At 41.6% G+C, this 18,113-nt stretch overlaps 1 long non-coding RNA gene across 1 annotated transcript; it reads left to right on the top strand.

Moving 5' to 3' along the window:
- The first annotated feature begins 8,756 nt into the window (after positions 1–8,756).
- LOC120830226 (uncharacterized) lies at positions 8,757–16,913 on the top strand. The gene is made up of 2 exons (XR_005713880.2): positions 8,757–9,054; positions 14,957–16,913. It is a non-coding gene; the product is annotated as an uncharacterized LOC120830226 (long non-coding RNA).
- Positions 16,914–18,113: the final 1,200 nt, after the last annotated feature.

Genomic DNA, 18,113 nt, shown 5'->3' on the forward strand with positions numbered 1-18,113 from the left:
CGTGGTGCCTTGTTTTCATAGTCAGGCAGTCTGATTCATCAGACAGTACAGCCTCCATTTACAATAATCAGTGCCTCTATCTAGGGCCGTTCCTCATAACCGTTTCGGCACTAGAAATTAAGCCCAGCAGGTCGAGTTGCCATGTCTTACCTTACCCCGGTTTACCCTGAAGTCAACTCCTTCCAGACATGTGGTTTCATCTCAAGTTCTCCACTTCAGGGAGATTTTCCTGATTAGTGTCACAGAGCTCCATGGATGAAATGGAAGAGTTTGCCAGGCCTTCAGCCCCCGTACGGCCGCGTCCTTAAGGTCCCCCATCATTTACATCTATAGGATTTGTCATGCATGGCTTTCCCAGCTCTGGTCCTAACCAGGGGCTAACAACTGCAACTGTAATCCTCCTTAAACCAGTCTCCTACAGTGTCGCGCTCTGTGTTCACTTTCTTTAACCTTCATTAAGCTGGAGTTCTGTGGCCTCCCAGGATTTTTTTTCTCTCTCTCTCTCGCAAATTCAGAGGCCCAAGCGTGAAAAGCTGTGTAACATCTAAGTTCAACGACGGCCCAATCACCACTGAAGGAATTATGCGCATAGATTTCCCCTTCGATGCCGAAGAAAGACAAACAAACACAAATTAGTTCTCCAAAGAGGTTGACCTTGAAACCACTGTTGTTTATTTTAATGCACCTCATAAATCAATGTATTCCCCGGACAAATCTATCACTGCAACAAGCGAGTCATTTCCACATTTATTTTATTTGCAAACCACTTGATTTTTAGGAGATAAAATTGCTGTATTAATATCCAACTCTGTTTTTGGCTGCGCACCGCGTGACTAATCTGAGCATTGCACTTTATCGCTCTGTCTCCTTTTGTGTTTTTTTAAGAAGAAACATGAACTTAATTTCAGAGAAACCAGAGAAGCCTGGTCCTTTGAGGGGTTCTCCTCAGTCTCTACTCCTCTTGGTCACTAACATCATCAACTGCAGAGCTTTTAGTCTGCTAAAGAGGCAGATATTTTCTTGGCTCGCACTGAATGTCGGTACTCATTCTTACTGGCCTTTGGCTTTTTGCTTTTGGCAATTTCTGATACCAAAAAACCACTTGCACATGCCATTGATATTTCACTGGGCCTTCAAAGTATTAAATAAGTGTTTCTGTTTCTAAACGCTGTTCACTAAAACAAGCCTCCCTGTTCCTAATATGTAATTGAGTATTATATTTAATACTTAAAGGGTTATCTGGTATATTACCTCCTGCAGTGCAATTACACCAGTTGTTGCTGATGGCTTTAATCTTTGTTTTAGTGGATGCCATTATTATTATTATCTTGTGGCAACAGAAAGGTTTCCCAGGTTCGATCAAACCAATCCAAAGAATCTCCCTGATGGAAGATGATAGTGTTTGATACTGTATTAATGATTCTGAATTAACTACAGATAAACTACTACCTGTTATTTGTGCAGGTTTAAAGGTGTAGCATTTTGCAGCATCTAGCGGTGACTTTGCAGATTAAAACCACTGAAATGTCTTGTGCGTAACAATCATCGAGCTTTGGGGGCCGAGACGAAAACGTTACACAACAGAATGGCCTAGAGACATTGTTTGATTTTTCCTACTGAATTATACTTATTTGATAGATGTTTGATAATAAGAACAATATTTGGTAAAGCCATGTTTTAAAGTGGTTTGTTTCTTTAAGGAGGAACTTGGATATGTTGATTGCTGCTAGTTTGAATTTTAGAATTTCTTTGGTTGAGGACAGTCCTATTTCTATACCCATGTTTGTGAGTTTCCTTTTTATATCTCATCCTCGGAGCAAGCTGCTGATCTATTGACACTCTCCATTGATTTGTTGTTCCTGGAGGATCCTGTTCAGTAAAAGCTGTCTCAGGGAATAATGCAATTTCCCATCCAAGTGTAATCTGCCTGTTTGAAGATGGATCAAATAATTTTGCTAATGAGAAAGCATTTACATACTTTTCAGATATGTTAAATCTGGCCTGCATGTTGGTGGGAATGGGCAACTCCTGCTATCTCCATAGCTCTAATAAGTATTGCTCGCTTGCCTTTGTGTAGACGTAGCACATTCCTGCAACCTCCCGTTTCCTGCTGCTGTGGAGGAGAGGAACTTTAAATGCTCTGCAGGACATTTTACAAAGAAGGAGCACACATGTGTAAACATTAACGTTTCCTTTTATTGCACTAAAGTAGCTATAGAAAGGTGCTCCATTTGCAGGCTTTTTAAATATCTATGTCCGCTGACTGTTTTACACATTTGTACAATAAATGTATCAGAGAATTCAGTACTTGACATCTAACTAAGAATTTGAGTTGTTTTTTATGAGATGGAGAAATGCTTCACTAGGCGCCTACTTCATCTAATCAGATTTTTACATTCTGCGTTTGAGGAAGTGAGTGTCGGGAATAGCACAATGAGATCGCCATGAGGCACATGTGCAGCTCTGCACATGTGCAACCTCAGCAGGCTAACCCTTCTCTTCATCCTCATGTCCATCACCTTGCCTGTTGGCAAGTCCACACTCCACATTAAACAAATATACAACCCGTCTGGTCCTGTTTTGCTTCCCCTCCCTCTCCGGCAACCTCCAACGGCTCGGATGCCCTTGACTCTGTTCCCAATGTCTTCAATACAAATTCTGTGAGGTTAGGACAATAAACACCACACCGATGGGCTCAAACCCAGAGGAGGCCACACTTCCTGTATGCACGAGTTGGTCTCGGAGAAAGACCAGAGGACTGACAGGAAAGAAGGTCAGGGAGAGAGAAAGATCAGATAGATGAGGCAGAAAAATATGTGGAAAGACACTATGTGGGTGTCTGTGAACGTGTGTGAAAATGTTTTTAAAAGTGGGTTGGATAGGAATGCGATGCATGACTGGGTCTGTCGTCGGCGACCGCCTGGTTTCGTATTTGCACCGGAACCGTCTGGTGAAGTTGCTGTAAACAAACCTTCCCTTTTCATCTTTTTCAGTCCACTGGACTTTATAGAAACAACAATTTAACAACAAAGACTGTTTTCATCCTATCACTGCTGATGAATCTGTTGTTGGGCTTACAGAGTACAGTTAAATCCCATTTATGCAAGTACATTCTTACACTAATTTGAACTATAATGTGTAAATAGGCTCCAGCTTACTATTTTGATTGATGGAGTTAACTTTGTTTTTAGGCTGTGTGAGCTTGAGGCAAGCTGAAGCATGTCACATGTCACATGTTGCATGTCGCAGGCCGCAAGCTGCTTCTTAACTCTCCCTCCGTCTTTCTCCCGGTGTTTGAGACATCTGGCTGCAAGCATCTTCAGGATTCCAGTAATGCCACAGCGAGGGGGGGAAATCCCACAGCTGAAAAAAAGCCGCCTCAGCAGTTTGAGCCAGGGCCAGCTCATATCAACTCCGACACCCGCTCGGTCATTTTACAGAGCTCTCTGAGCTAGAGATCCAGCCCTGCCATAGGGGGAAGCCAGAGGAATGAAGGGTTAGAGGAAAGAGAGAGCTCATTTGTGTCCCGGTATAAAAACAGGGGGTCATTGTAGGAGGGGTTGTGTCTGTGTGTTTGGTGTCTTTGAATGGCAAATAGGCAGTTCCAGCTGTTGTGCTCCATCTAAGCAATTAGGTATAATCAACTCTCTGAGCTCTCTGGGTGTTCTATGATACTTTCACACAGTGGAACTCCACCGGATATCCCTCTTCACCACAATCACACACGTGCACGCGCTCAAGCACACACGTTGAGTTCTACCTGTAAAGCAAAGTAATATCGCTAAGCTTCAACCCCTTGTTAAAGTGGAGAATGTACGAGAACACGGGTATTTATGCACATGTGTGTCTCCGTGGGCCTCTTTAGCCCGTGGCTCTCAATCTGCCACAAACTCGCCATGTGCTGCGCACATGTTGTCATCCGCCCTGTGAATCAGTCTTTGTGCAGAGCAGCATCCTTCACAGCAGTAACTGTATTTTCCCTTGTAATAAACACCGACCTGGTCAGCAAGTGAGAACAACTTCACCCCAATATGCAGGTCCACCCTGCAGTGAAGCAAATTATTTCCGCGGGTAGATTCCAGTCAATGCACAGACGCGAATCGTTGCGGAGGAAGCAAATTTTCAACGGGCGGCGCGGATGACTTGTATGACATGACGCAAAAGACACGAAAAAGCAAATTGAGCAGAGCGAAAAATTTGCTTTTTCACCAAAGTTGAAATATTTCCCCCTTTGCAAAAAATGAAGGCAAATTACGGGCAAGTAATCTCGCACAAGTAGATTGTTGCAAAAATGTGCTTGATTTTGGTGTGAACGCAGCATTACACACGTACACATTGTGGAGAAATTCCTGCAATGCATATATGAAAATAATGTAAATTCAGGCATTGCCGCAGAACAGAGTTCATCCTCTACCTTTCTCCAACCACAGTGATAGTTATATGAGCTCGCCACAGTGTGTGGCCCTGCATGCAGGGGCAAAATCCTGCTGTGGCCAACAGCTGCCGGACAAAATGGAGCTGAAAATTCCACTCCCAGTTCCCATAATCAGGGCCAAGATTTTATTTACATATTTTAAGAAAAAAATGTAATGTAGAAAAAAAAAGGACTTTTGTGTTTCTTCTATATGTATGTACATAATTCCTTTAGCTGTTATTCAGTAAAACGTCACGAGTTCCATAGATGGGACGATATAGGAATTTATTGTGCAATAAAAAATATTCATTGATTGTGAATATCTTCACATAGGTGACAAGGGAAGCTGTACGATTGACTAGAAATTTGGCATACCAAATGCCATTTTGAATTTTGTAAAAAAGCACATTTTTGCTAATTCCTCCTAAATTTTCTGTGGGTCATTATTAGTTCAATTGGTCCACCTGAATCATAAAAATCGAGTTGATATCTTATTGTCTTGAGAGGATATGGGATAATGAACTTAATGCAAGGGGTGTGGTTAATCTGAGAGACACATCATTTACAAATGAATTGGCCTGCCTTCACCAATATTGTAACATATGTAAACATGGAACCCCTGAACACACCCTACTTTTTTCATAATTTTTGATAAAGATAATTGTTGAAAATATGCATTTTAACCTATTTTGAAAGATGTTTTTGAATTTTGAATTTTTTGAACCTGATTCTTTTCAAATTTGGGCATTTTACCATTTAGCCCATTTTACAAATATTTTGAAAATATTGTCTCTTACTAGATACATACTTTGTTGTTTACAATCACTGGAGTAAATCCCAGCCAGCATCGGACTTTCTCTACAGAGAAACGCTGTTGGGTGGAGTAAAACCCAAGGCACTATGGCTCTTAGCCGACAGTGCTAACCACTATAAACGGCTTGTCAAAGAACATTTAAAAAAAGGTTTTGTGTTCCAAAAACAAACATTTGATATTTTGGTAAAAAGTCATGAAATCCTTACAATAGTCACATTAGGGGGCTCGGTGGTGAAAAAACATATGTTTGAAAAGAAATCTGAATATTTTCTAAAATGGAATCATAAGAGCATCCAGCATATCAAACAAACATTTAAATACCATGTACTCCACCCAAAAACAAAGTGTATCCAGCACGTCAAAGAATGTCTAAAAAAGATTCCATTTTACAAAGAAAACATTTGAAAAAAACAAACAACATTTTTTTGCAAAAAAGTCATGAAATCCTTACTATAGTCATATTAGGGAGCCTAGTGGAGAAAAAAACTTATGTTTGAAAAGAAATCTGATTATATTCTAAAATGGAGTCATAAGAGACATTTGAGGGGACACAGTGGTGTAGTGGTTAGCACTCTCACCTCACACACCAATTAGCACTCTCACCTCCCACACCAATGACTCGGGTTCGACTCCACCCAATGACCCCTCTGGAAAGGCTGAGTAATTTCAATACTAGCTCGGATTCGCTCAAGTGAACCAATGTGCATCCAGCATATCAAAGAACGTCTAAAAAAGATTCTGTTCTGTGTTCCAAAAACAAACATTTGAATACAATGAACTCCACCCCAAAACAAAGGGTATCCAGCATGTCAAAGAATGTCTAAAAAAGATTCAATTTTACAAAAAAAACATTTGAAAGAAAAATGCAAAAAAGTCATGAAATCCTTACTATTGTCATATTAGGGGGCATGGTCGTGAAAAAACGTACGTTTGAAAAAATAAATCTCAATGTTTTCTTTCAATGCTGGCTCTCATTCAATTAAGTAAGAGTAAAAAAATGTGCATCCAGCATGTCAATGCCACGATGGTAAGAAAACGTACATATGAAAAAGACCGTGCCGCCTGAATGGTGTTTGGTTGTAAATATTCATGTCATTATGTTCATATTTTATGAAGCTCAGCACATTGTTGTTGGGCATGTTAAAACACCGGCAGTATCTAACAGGAGGTTCTACCATCAAGAGCATTTTGTTATTCCAACGTTTCTACTCTTGAGAAGAGTAACTCCAACATCTTCAAGCCACAGACTAAATAATAAAGGAGCCAAATATTTTAGCCGCACCATATGCAACATTAGTAGATTTTGGAACTGTAATGGGATGGAATATTATTCTTTTTTCTGGCTCGAGTTTACTGCACAATTTATTTTTATATATTTATGCTCATAGGTTTAGGATGAATTAAAGAGTTAACATGGGTAATAACATTCTATAATTTCAATGCTAATGTTGCTCTCGGTCAGCTACCTGCATTATCAGATTTACCGTAATAACTTTAGGTTTTACATTTGCCATTTCCAAACATCTATATTGAACATCTCTTTCCCTGTGCATCAATTATTAACCGTTCATACAATTATCGTTACGTGATGAAGCTGCCTAATTAGCGGCAGCTCGTTGAATCAGGTCTATAAATAGGCTCCCTTGTGCCTCTGGCCTCCTTTAATTCAGGCCCTCTTAGTGGTCTAAGAATTACCAATGTGGGGCATAGCGAGGCTAATGTCAAACACATGTGGAGAAGAAAACGGGTTTACAGTGAAAGCAAGCAAAGATGCTTTATCCTTTAAGTGATAATTACTTGATTCCTACTCTGCTTCAGCCTTTGGTCTCCTGCATAAAGACAAGCATACAATTACAGGAGAGAGTAATGAGTTTAAAAGCCCCGCACTTTACTCTAACATGTATAATTAGGAGAACACTCCCCCTCCACATTTAGTCCTCCTTCTTTCATTCGATGATCAACCCTTTGACACTTATCATTCCTCTCCCATTTGTTTGCTATATGTGCATACATGAATGCCTCTGGGCACATTTGTCACTGAGTGCAGCATGACTCAGATGCAGGGTGCGTCCTACACTGCCAACTGCACATATTTTTGAAGTCAAGATTTGCAAGAGTCTTTCAAAGAGCTCCCTCCCTTGTAAACAGAACAAGGGACTATAGGAAGGAAACTTAACTCCCATTATGAGCATTGCAGTGCTATTGACAACATTGAATAGACAGTGGTGCTTTTAGGGTTATCCTTTTGTTTTCCTTTAACTACATTGAGGCAAAAGGGTTTTACGACGTTAACACGTGTTCTCATCGAGTTCATGTTGAAATGTCCTGAATTCAAGTAAGACCATTCACCGCTGCAGGGCTTATTCTCTGGCCTTGTCTGCCCCCTCCCCCTGTCCTGCCTACCTCGCTCCATCTCCTGACCACTTCCTCTTGCCTTTGAAGCCGGGGCGCCCTTCTTCTGTGCTGCCAGACAGGATACCCCACATCCTGTGAGAGGCAGGAAGGAGCCCTGCTCCTAGTCCCAGACACACAATCTGTGCTGCAGCAGCCTCCAGCAACCCCTTCACTTTGCTCACAGAGATGCACCAAAATGTTACTTCAGCTTGTGCAAACAGAAACAGCAGGGAACACATTCTTATCAAACTGAGGCAAAATGGCTTCATCCAAAGCAACGTTAAAAGAAACAAAAAGAACGTTTTTGGAGGTGCACTTCAAATATCCGAGGAACTCCACAGCTGACACCAATTTGCCTGAGCCTCTTTTGAACGGGCTAGCTCATGCTTCAGTGATCGTTGGCCAGACCTCCATCTGATGCAGACCTAGTAGTGGTTTTGGATGCTGCACCGATAACCGCGTGCAGATCTGGAATTTTCTAACCAGTTTTTCGAGCTTTCTTTTCCCCATACAATTGCACAGTCAGGGTCTGTCAAGGGATCAGCTGGGATGGGGAGCATCTGGATGTTGAAATGTACTAATGGCGCTGCTGCATTTCAGCTGTTGGACTTGTGAAGGAAATTCTGCATTCAACAAAAATGTTTTAAAGTATATTTATTACAGCTCAAAGGTGTCACTTTCCCTCTAAGCACTGACCTCCCGGTATGTTGTCTCATGTTCCGAGTGCAACGTCTGCTGCAAGTCGAAAAAAGGACCTGGGTTGTGTCGAGCTCAAGCATTCCTTTAAGGGTGACTTTATTTTTAATGTTGACATGTATTTAGATTTTACTGCTAAATTTGATATACTGCAGCCTCACCCTTCACCCCCACCCAGTGTCGCAGACATTCAGGGAAGTTGTCCGTTTAGTTTCCGATGTGGAGCTGCACCTACTTTCCCACCCGCCTGCAGTTTGAGGTCAAAGAGACTCAGCCTGAACCCTAAAGCCCCAACAAACCTCCTCTGAGGCTCAACTGTCACTATTGTTTTTGGACAGTTATGTCAGCCTGTGAGAATATTCCCTTTCAGCGCCGTCAAAACCGGCACTCACCCAAAAATGGTTGGCGTCATCCCAGAATGTAGACAATCTCTCCACCGCTGTGGCCGAAATGACTGTACCCTGTCCAGAAGCGGCGTGTTTGACTTCTGCCAGCAACCATCCGCCTCCGTTCCCTGTCAGCTTTTCAGGTGTGGTAACCCTTTCTGCAGCCATCATCACATGCAGTGCAGTCATTTAGGCCATTAAGATGCATGATGGCGGACTGAGAGCTGCTGCACAGGAAGCTGGCAGGGAAACGGATTCACACACCTCTCCCAGCTCTGAATGGGCGACCCAGAGAGAAGAATGTCGACTGTTGGGCTGGACTGAACAATTGCTTGATTCAGTTTGATTCAGTAAGTAGCTCTTTAAATCCTTTTGTTTGCAATGTATTTCTACTTGTATATGATTGGGTGCCCAATGCTCGTCCATGTCATGTTAGAAAATTAATAAAGAGCAGCCAGAAAATGGTAAAGAAGTTCCTTTCGCTTGTTTTCTTCGCTTCGTGGATTGAACCTCCGCTCTTCTTTATGGGGTGCAGAACGCCTGTTGCGCTGTGACACACACTTACTGTTATGGTGATGACAACCTGTTTCAGGGATGACTACATCTGTCACATTTATTCCTCACCTCATCTACTTAAATATATTTTCAGCACATGGAGTCGTATCTGCTTTCCTTGGCTGAATGGTGCAATGCTCGGCATTCAGTGATGGTAATGCAAGTCTCCTTGTTGAGCTAGAGCCTGGATATTTGAGCAGTGACAGGAGACATCTAGTGGCCTGTTTGGATTTTGGTACATATAAATTAAGATTCATTTATAATGTTGAACCAAACATATTAAAGCAGCAGATTTAGAGGAAAAGAAGATCCAGTAAGCAGGAGGTTTGTATACACCTCAAAGCAGAAGCACTCTTCTCTCCGGCGCCCTGCCATGAAATTATCATCCATCTTAAGCCTCTTTGATGTTTGATATATCCAACCTGTACCTTTTAAGGTTGTATCAAAAAAGTGATGTGGTATGGAAATGGAGTCAGCGTGGGGACCACATGGGGACACGCTCGACTGTTGATGCTCCAGCTCTTAATATGCTTGAGTTGGCACACGAGTCGATGTAAGCCAACCCCGAAGTCTAGGATTAATCAAGCTGCTGCCAGACTCCGGGGCCCCACTCCCCGTCGCTCATCAGGCCCCCTCGCTCTGATGGTTACCATGCCGATTGTTTCTGCCACCCATTACTCTGGCTGTGTTTAAAACTCCTTTGTTACAGGTGGTGTTGGGTCACCACAGGGGTTAATGACAGCACAGGCCATTCAAACATATATACTGTCAATACATATGATATATACTGTATATAAATAAAATTGTATAAATCTGTGAAGTATCTGATTGATTTAGTTAATCAAAGAGCTCGTCAGGCCCTTAAATTAAAAGTATGGCTTCTTTCAGTCACAGAGGGCGGTTTGTTGCTCCACCTCACGGCCTCTCAGCTCGGGACAGTGCCAGCAGGGCCGGCGTGGGTCAGTGCTCAGTCACACAGTGGCTGTAACACATGCATCACATGTGCACCTGTACAAACATACGAAGGGAGGGAAAGCAAAGCAGAGCTTAAATGGCGTCACCTTCCAAACAAGAATTTTAACTCAAATAGTGGGCCACATTTTGTACACAAAAAAGGATCTGTCTCTTTTGTGAGTTAGCAATGCATCACACAAAGACTGATGCCATACATTACAAGCTTAGTCACTCCAAGCTTAACTACTTACGAAATACATGACGGGGTATGACTGCTGCATGAGTAAATGGTGTGAATGTGGTAACTGCTGTTCTGTCTGTCCGTCTTAGAACAAGATCCCTCTCCGTGCACCAAAGCCAAGACCGCAGAGCCAATATATTTTACAGCCTTATTTTGCATCCAACAGTTTATGTTCTCCGCTATACCTCTTTATAGTGCAGAGCCTATAGCTTTCTGTGACTCAGCACTAACGACTTGTACAGATGAATGGAGACAAGCCGATGCCAAAGCCTGTGTGGTTTTGTGAGTGTATGTTTGGGCACGTCTGGAAGGAGCAGCGTGTTATTTTATGTCAAAGGTCTTTGCGTTCTTGGATGCAGAGCGGAAGACTTCTCCTATGGCAAATAAGAGATGGAAAGCTCTATTTTAATCTAGTCAGAGAGAAAACTAATTACGGCAGAAGTTCATTAAAAACAGAGAATCCATTTTTATTTGATCATAAAATATTGGCCAAATACAAATTTTGTCCAGAATATGGCAGTTGCTGAATAGTTATTATAATTCGATTGTGAATCTCTCAACAAACTTTAGTTTGTTAGTGGCATACTTTGATCAGCTGGTGGCACAGACAGGCTTTAATGTCAATATGGACCTTACTTTTCATCCCCAAATAAGTACACGTCTATGAATTATGGGTTCAATCCTCCGTCTGTATCCTGTTTTTAAAGAGCCGAAGTGGGCGGAAACCAAAGTCTTTGGTGTGTCTAAGAATGTATTCCATGTGTCTTGATTGGCATTATTTTGTTGAGAATGTAACACCTCAGTCTGTAAATTTTTTTACAAGTTCACTCTTGTTAAGTGTCTGAACTTTTTTTTGATCCCAAATACGAGATGGTGGCTGCCTCACTGTCTCTCCGTCACGTCTGTCTCATTCTCACAGAATGGCCTGTCATGTATGACATCAAGTAAACAACTGCCTCAACGTTTTTCTCTTTTAATGCATGACTAAATTGCTGCAGGCCTGTAATAACAGCTGTTTGGTCGCTCATATGCATTTTCCCGTGTGGCTCATGTTCAGAGTGGAAAATGTCACCGACAGGTTGACTGTTATGAATTTACTTGTTCCAACAAACGTTTTTGTTCTTCTAGTGCTTGAACGTAGAGGCCAGTCTCTGCATTTCCTCTCGTTGAGGGAAACTTGTAAAGACAAACTCCTGTAAAGCGGTGTTGTAAAAGTGTTTATAGCTGCTTGTTTGATTGAGGTAATTTATTTCTATTTAATAGAACGTTATGTTGCATCAACAAATAATACATTGGGTACATATATTATTCATTAGTCAACTTTTCATGCTAATTCGGCATCAACTAGACAAGTCCAAAAGCAATCAAATATTTTTACATCTACATGACAAGGTGAGTGTGTTTTTCATTACAGGAGTTTTTAACTCCGAATCACTGCTTTCACAGGATGAACATTTCATTATACCACCAGTTAACTTCTGAATAAGCAGAAAGAGTCTTAATTGACTTTCTCACCTGAGCAAACAGCTGCCGAATACATAGGTTAGTGTTAGATAGATATTGCCTTCCCCTTCCTCAGTTTTAAGAGTGGAAGGTAAATATTCCACTCTGGGATGTTGGCAGCACCTGAAATAGTCCAGAGCAGGCACCCAGCAGTCCACTGCAATGAGACATATACCAACTACATGCATCTAAATGTACTGAAGAGTGCCAGCTGTGCACACACATTGAATCACCCTCAAATACACAGTTCATACAGATCTTAAATATGCAGTCACGTTGAAGCATTTCTGCCTTGTTTATCACAGTGTGTTTGTACATTTATCTTTGTTGGCAGCCGCAGGCCTTCAATTCCAGTGCAGTAATAAGCAAGTTTACCTGCAGTATCCATCAGCACTGCGTCTGCACAGCTGCAGCAGATGTGTCCTCTCCGCCCACTGTGTTTCAGAGGAGACAGACTTTCTGTGAGAAAGAAGGAAACTCGTCTGAAGAGAAAAAATAAAACCCTCTCAGCTACCTGAGGAGGGATACATTCAGCATAAAAAATCCAACATTTGAAATTGAGTGCGGCCTGCCTGTGGAAAAGAACAACACGATAATAATAATTCCAATAAGAAGCTATTTTTATTAGACTGGTTGTTATATTAAACTTTTATAATCACGTCACTCTAAAGTAACTAACTTATAAAGGACTTTTTTCTAAGCTAGGAGACCTTTAGCTTTGCTTAACTACAGGGGACAATAGCTGCATAACATCCAATTAGTTTAATCTGTGAACAAAAATGAATGCTGAATATTTCTTGTTGGGAAACTGCACACACCAGCAAAGAGAGAGAGGCAGGGTAGCTGTTTCTCATCCCTCTTTATGCTAAGCTTAACTATTTGCCTTCAGCTATACTTAACACACAGACATGAGAGTTCTTGTGTTGCCAAAATGTCAAACTATTCCTTTAACATTGATGTCACACTGACTGACTAGATGCTTCAGCTCTAATTAGGTCCTCATCTAACTTGAGTACCAGAGCCCTGTAAGGTTTGGTCTCTACATTGTGGCTGTGTAGTTTTCACCTTCGCTGTCACGTCGTGGCCACACCGTGTGGTTTCTGTTAATTTATGTATGAAAAACACAAGAATATAAATGAGAAGGAGGCACTGCAGACCCACTCCGAGCTCATCAGCAAGAGAACCAACAGAGAGCCTCCATTACACCACAACTTTTAATTTTAGCCAACATTTTTTTCTACTCAACAAAGAAGTCATTCAAATTAATCCAGAGGCAAAGTCACTTATAGAAATAAATCATGGCACATGTTTACATTTACACTACAATAGATCATTTGATGAAGATGGTGAATCCTCACGCAAACATTTGCTCGTGGTCTCATAGTGGAATTAAGGAGCACAGCCGCTTCATAAAGCATCAGCTGAAAGAACAAAAAAAACAAAACAGCGATCCTGCTCATTGGATATAACCGCTCCACTACTTCAACAACATTCAAACATTCTTCAGTGGCATTAGAAAATATTTGGAGATGGAGGGAGAAGGAGAGAAACCCAAGACATAAACATGTGGAGCTGAGAGAACTAACAGGCTCAGAAAGTCAACCTGCCAACGGGAGCTGTGGCTTCCAGGAATGTGCACAAACACACCATCTCATAGCTGGGTACAATCTGTGCTCACATTCTCTCTCTCTCTGTCTCACTTGCAACTTGCAGGCGTTTTAAAGTGGAAACTAGTAAAAAAAAATGCTGAATGTAAATATTAAGTGCAAATATTTACAACGGTTATTTTTTAGTACATGACAATTTAGAGCTCCAGATTTGAAATTAAATTCTTAATAGATTTAACCTAAACATGTGCATATCAAACTTCTAGCTTTGGTGCTCTTCTGCATTTTATTAAGTACTTAGCATTCGGGGGCAGAAGTGCGATGGCAGTATGTTGCTGTTCCTGCCCTGTTCACTTCACCTTGACGGCTCGCCAGCTGCTCGCCCAGCAGAGTCAACAGCAACTCGTTTACACAACCTCCAATTCCAATTTTTCCCTCCATCAAGTTTGTGTAATTTGTTTCATGCCTGTCACTCTTGTCAATACGATTTTCTTCATCACATGCCGCAACGGTAGACTTCTGGTCACAGTTGAGGACAGTTTTAGACGTTTGTGGAGTGAAATATAGCCCTCTGCATAGTGCACAGTTGGTCTCACACTGCAGCTTCACACCATATGTTGTCTTTGAACCGTGTGTCTGCCTGACCTTTACGGAATTTCAACATGATACTGCACCGATGTCAACCAGGTAAGTTCTTGTGTTGCATTTGTTAAAGTCCTTCAGGGTATTTAGCAGTGCAGGTTTGATCACTGCCTCAAATGTTGCTGTTATCAATGTGACCGATGACTGCTGCCAAGTACTTGATTCATTATGCACTTTGTTCTTCCAGGAGCAAAAACCAAAACCGTGAGATTTACAGGAGGGTTTGTTCACCGGAGATATTGCTGTAGGAACATTAATTAAATGGTATTTTATGGCGAAAGACCATAATCCATTTATTCACCAGATGTAAAATCCCAGTGCTTTGGCTGTTTGAAAATGCATGGAAAATTCAGAATGATAAGGTTATGTTTTACACAGAAAAGGGCAATTGAGCAGGTGGATACACACCCTGTTAAAATTATTTATGTTTTGAGTAGACGCTAAGTGTTTCTGGCAAGGTGCCATTCCAGGAAAATTAGTTTGGCCAATTTGAATGGCAGATAAAGACTCTTTTCATTGCACTCGCTGAGGTACTGGAGCAGCCCTGTCATAGAGTTTCAAGGCAGAGCCGTGCCCCTGCCTAAATGAAAATACAGCATGGAAAGAATGTAGCTGAAATGAAACTCAGTCACATTCGTCGCCAAACAGCCAAATATGCACTTGGAAAGTAACTGCAGCTCCATTAACGGGAAAGTGCAATGTATGGAACAATAATGTTTAATAACCTTGAAATCTTCTGTCTTTTCTCAGAGTACAGGACGGACTGGCAGCCAAGGGCGACAGTGGACTCATTGAAGACGGTGTGACAGTGGAGGCCATAATCCGTGGCTTTCCTGTGCTGACTGCTCTCTCAGAGCCCAGCCGGTGTTGGGTTTCGATGCAAGCAGCTGGGAGAGGGTATTTTGTGGTCCTCTTCAGTCCTCTTTGAAAGAGGATAGTCGGGATAGAGTCCCTCCGTGAGGCCCTGAGGACCCTGCCGCTGCATCCACACTGAAGAGAGTCGTCCCTGTTGCGGCCAGCATGAGCAGCTGGGAGACTTTGGCAGCAGGTGAACACAGCACCAGTGTGAAGGAGAATATCTGGCAAGAGAACTGGAAGATCTTGAACCAATGTGGGAACTCAGGGTGTTATAGACTGGTTAAAAACCCAATGTTTTCAGTTCAGGAAGGTCCAGACAGGGAGGACGTGCGGATGTGCAGAGTAATGCTTTTCCCTTGCCCCCACAGAGGAAATGGACAACTTTAGGAAGGGCCGTGACACTGTGTCAATTGGCCTGTCATTCTAAGTGATCTATTTTGTGTTAATTCAGAAAGTTCTCATGGTATAAATGGTTTCCTTGTATTTTGCCTGGCCACACAGATGGTGGAAAATAGCTCTGTAGTGGGTTTTGCTTGGCCAGGCCGCTCAGTTTTATTTGGAGCCCTGCACTAAAGGATGAGTCGCCCAGTTTGACTGGAGCGCGCCCAAGGCCTTTGCAGATCAAACAGGCACTAAAATCCATATGCAAGATGAATAAACAGCGACCGGTGTTTATTTACCACATTTGACCCTTCTGTATGTACCCAATTCTTGCTAACTCCACACTCTGGAAGGAAAAGACAAAATCCTGCACAGCTGAGTTTGGTAAGTGCGTCAAGTAGGGCAGCAGGACGTTAGTGTTTGTGGGCTCCTGTAACTTTTCATTCAACACGTTTTATGTAAAAGTTGGGTACTGAACACGGACATTTTTTGGTACTGCTGGTGGCGAAAGTATTGATTATATTTCAGGAAAATGCCGTTGCTGCGTTTGAACATCCTATACTCTAATATTCATTCTCTGAATACTCAACTTGTGGTTTAAAGACGGATACACGTGGGCACATAAAAAGTATATGTCAGCAGAATTCTCATCACTATTGTGGAGAAACAGAAAATCTTCAGCTATTCCCTTATTTTTCTCTGGGAAAACACAGAGCTGTGATTATGCTGGTGCACCGGGGATGGCTGAGGTGGTCGTAATAGGAGCCTGGGGATTTTAAGACTGCTCTGGATCTGGGAAAGGCATGTCTGCTTCTGCTTCTCTTGGTTCGCGACCAGACTGTGATAATCCAAGAGGAGAGTGTCCACCGCAAACCACAAAACAGCTTTGCACATAACCTTACCACCCAAGTTAGCCCCAAGCAGTGGGTTGACTAAATGAAGGCTATGAAGAGGCATATTTGTGCTTCTACTCAAGGAAGCTGAATGAGGGCGCAAATAAAATCAACGCTTGATTCGGTGTTAGGTCGCCTACAATTAGGCCACAACAGTGTCAAGGTAAAGAGTTGCAGATGTATGCCCACGGCGGAGGTGCATACACACATTTTATAGACTTCCAGCTAAAGGTAACAAATTCATTATTTTTTGATTGTTTGAGTTGAATTCAGATTCTTGCTTTTAATTAGTCTAATCTGTGCTGACGTTGCTTTGTGATGCACTTTTTTTGTAGTGTTGTTCTTTTGATTGTAAAATTGTGATTGTGGCACAATACATCTAACGGGAACATCGATGTTTATTATCATCCATCGGTCCTTACCAGTAACACATGAAACACTAGCACACTGGTTTATATTATTTGTCTTTTTTCATGTTTTATGTCACAAGTAAGTCATGTCATAGTTGCTTTAAACAATCATATGACAAACATTACATGCATTAGCTTCTGTATTAAATGTGATCATATTTGACATGTGCACTTGCTTTAATGTACTCCTGCATGGAAAAACAGCCAAAATGTCAGAGAAAAAACTAATAGGTTTTTCACATATTTCCAATCCTTTAAATCTGCGCTGTGAACCTTCATGTTTTCAATTTCATCAGCTCATACGTTACGCATTAGTCTTACACTATCTGTCACAGCATGTCCAGTGCGTGTGGAACGATTTTACCACGGCACACATTTTCCTCTTTTCTCATTGTGCGGGCACCTTGAGTTACAGCCACATCACAGTCTGGTGTTAGTGGTCCATTAACCTCTAGTAATTAAAGTGTCAGTTTAAATGTCATGTAGCTCGCTGTTTTCTCTGGACTGTGAAAAAACAACAAAAGGAAGAGATTTCATAGAAGCGTTGGTTTCCTAACATATTTTCCGCCCTCTGTTCGGCTATGTTTTATCAGCTCGTGAATTTCTCCTGAATTAATTGGAAGGCACAAAACTGTGTCAGAGAAGGTGTTTGCTGTTGAAATTACCTTCTCTTTATGTGCTCATTTCACATTTGCTGGCCCTCTTATTTTCAATTGGCCTCATATAAAGTTCATACTGCAGATACGGAGTAAGGACTTGAACGTACAAATACTTTCCATACCGCACAAGCACCAACATATCAAAATGAAAGAGGCCCATTAACTATTTGACAGAAACAATTTGAATGTCTGTTTAGACTCAACATCTTTCTAAAACATGTACTTACGGGAAAAGCCTTATGATTTTAAGTGGTGTGGGTGATGTGCATGCATGTACACTTACTGCCTGGACTACTCAGAGAGTATAAATTAAAATGTCGCCCAATTGTACTTCACATGATTCTATATATTCAGTATTAAACCATAAGCAGATAATAAGTTAATTCTATCGCCATGTCAGCAGCTGACTTTGAAGTTCTCCCATTAATGACAGTCAATTCCAGAGTCGGGCAATTATAACTTTCTTTGGACAGACAAATAAAAAAGGTCTTGGAAAATTAAATTAGGTTTGCACAGTCTTAGAGGCGTTATGCCCTGCCAACCTCAATATAATAACCGTAAAACTATTACAACCTGAGAAGTGTTTGTATTGGCTGCTTGTCAGAGCAGGGGCAGTTAAACAGTGCCACTTGAGACTTGCTGCCCTGTGGTTTCATTTTCAATGCCATACATTTGACCAGGACCTGCACTATCTGTTCACAATCCA

The sequence above is a fragment of the Gasterosteus aculeatus genome, chromosome 13, assembly GCF_964276395.1.
Source record: "Gasterosteus aculeatus chromosome 13, fGasAcu3.hap1.1, whole genome shotgun sequence".
In the NCBI taxonomy this organism is placed as follows: Eukaryota; Metazoa; Chordata; class Actinopteri; order Perciformes; family Gasterosteidae; genus Gasterosteus; species Gasterosteus aculeatus.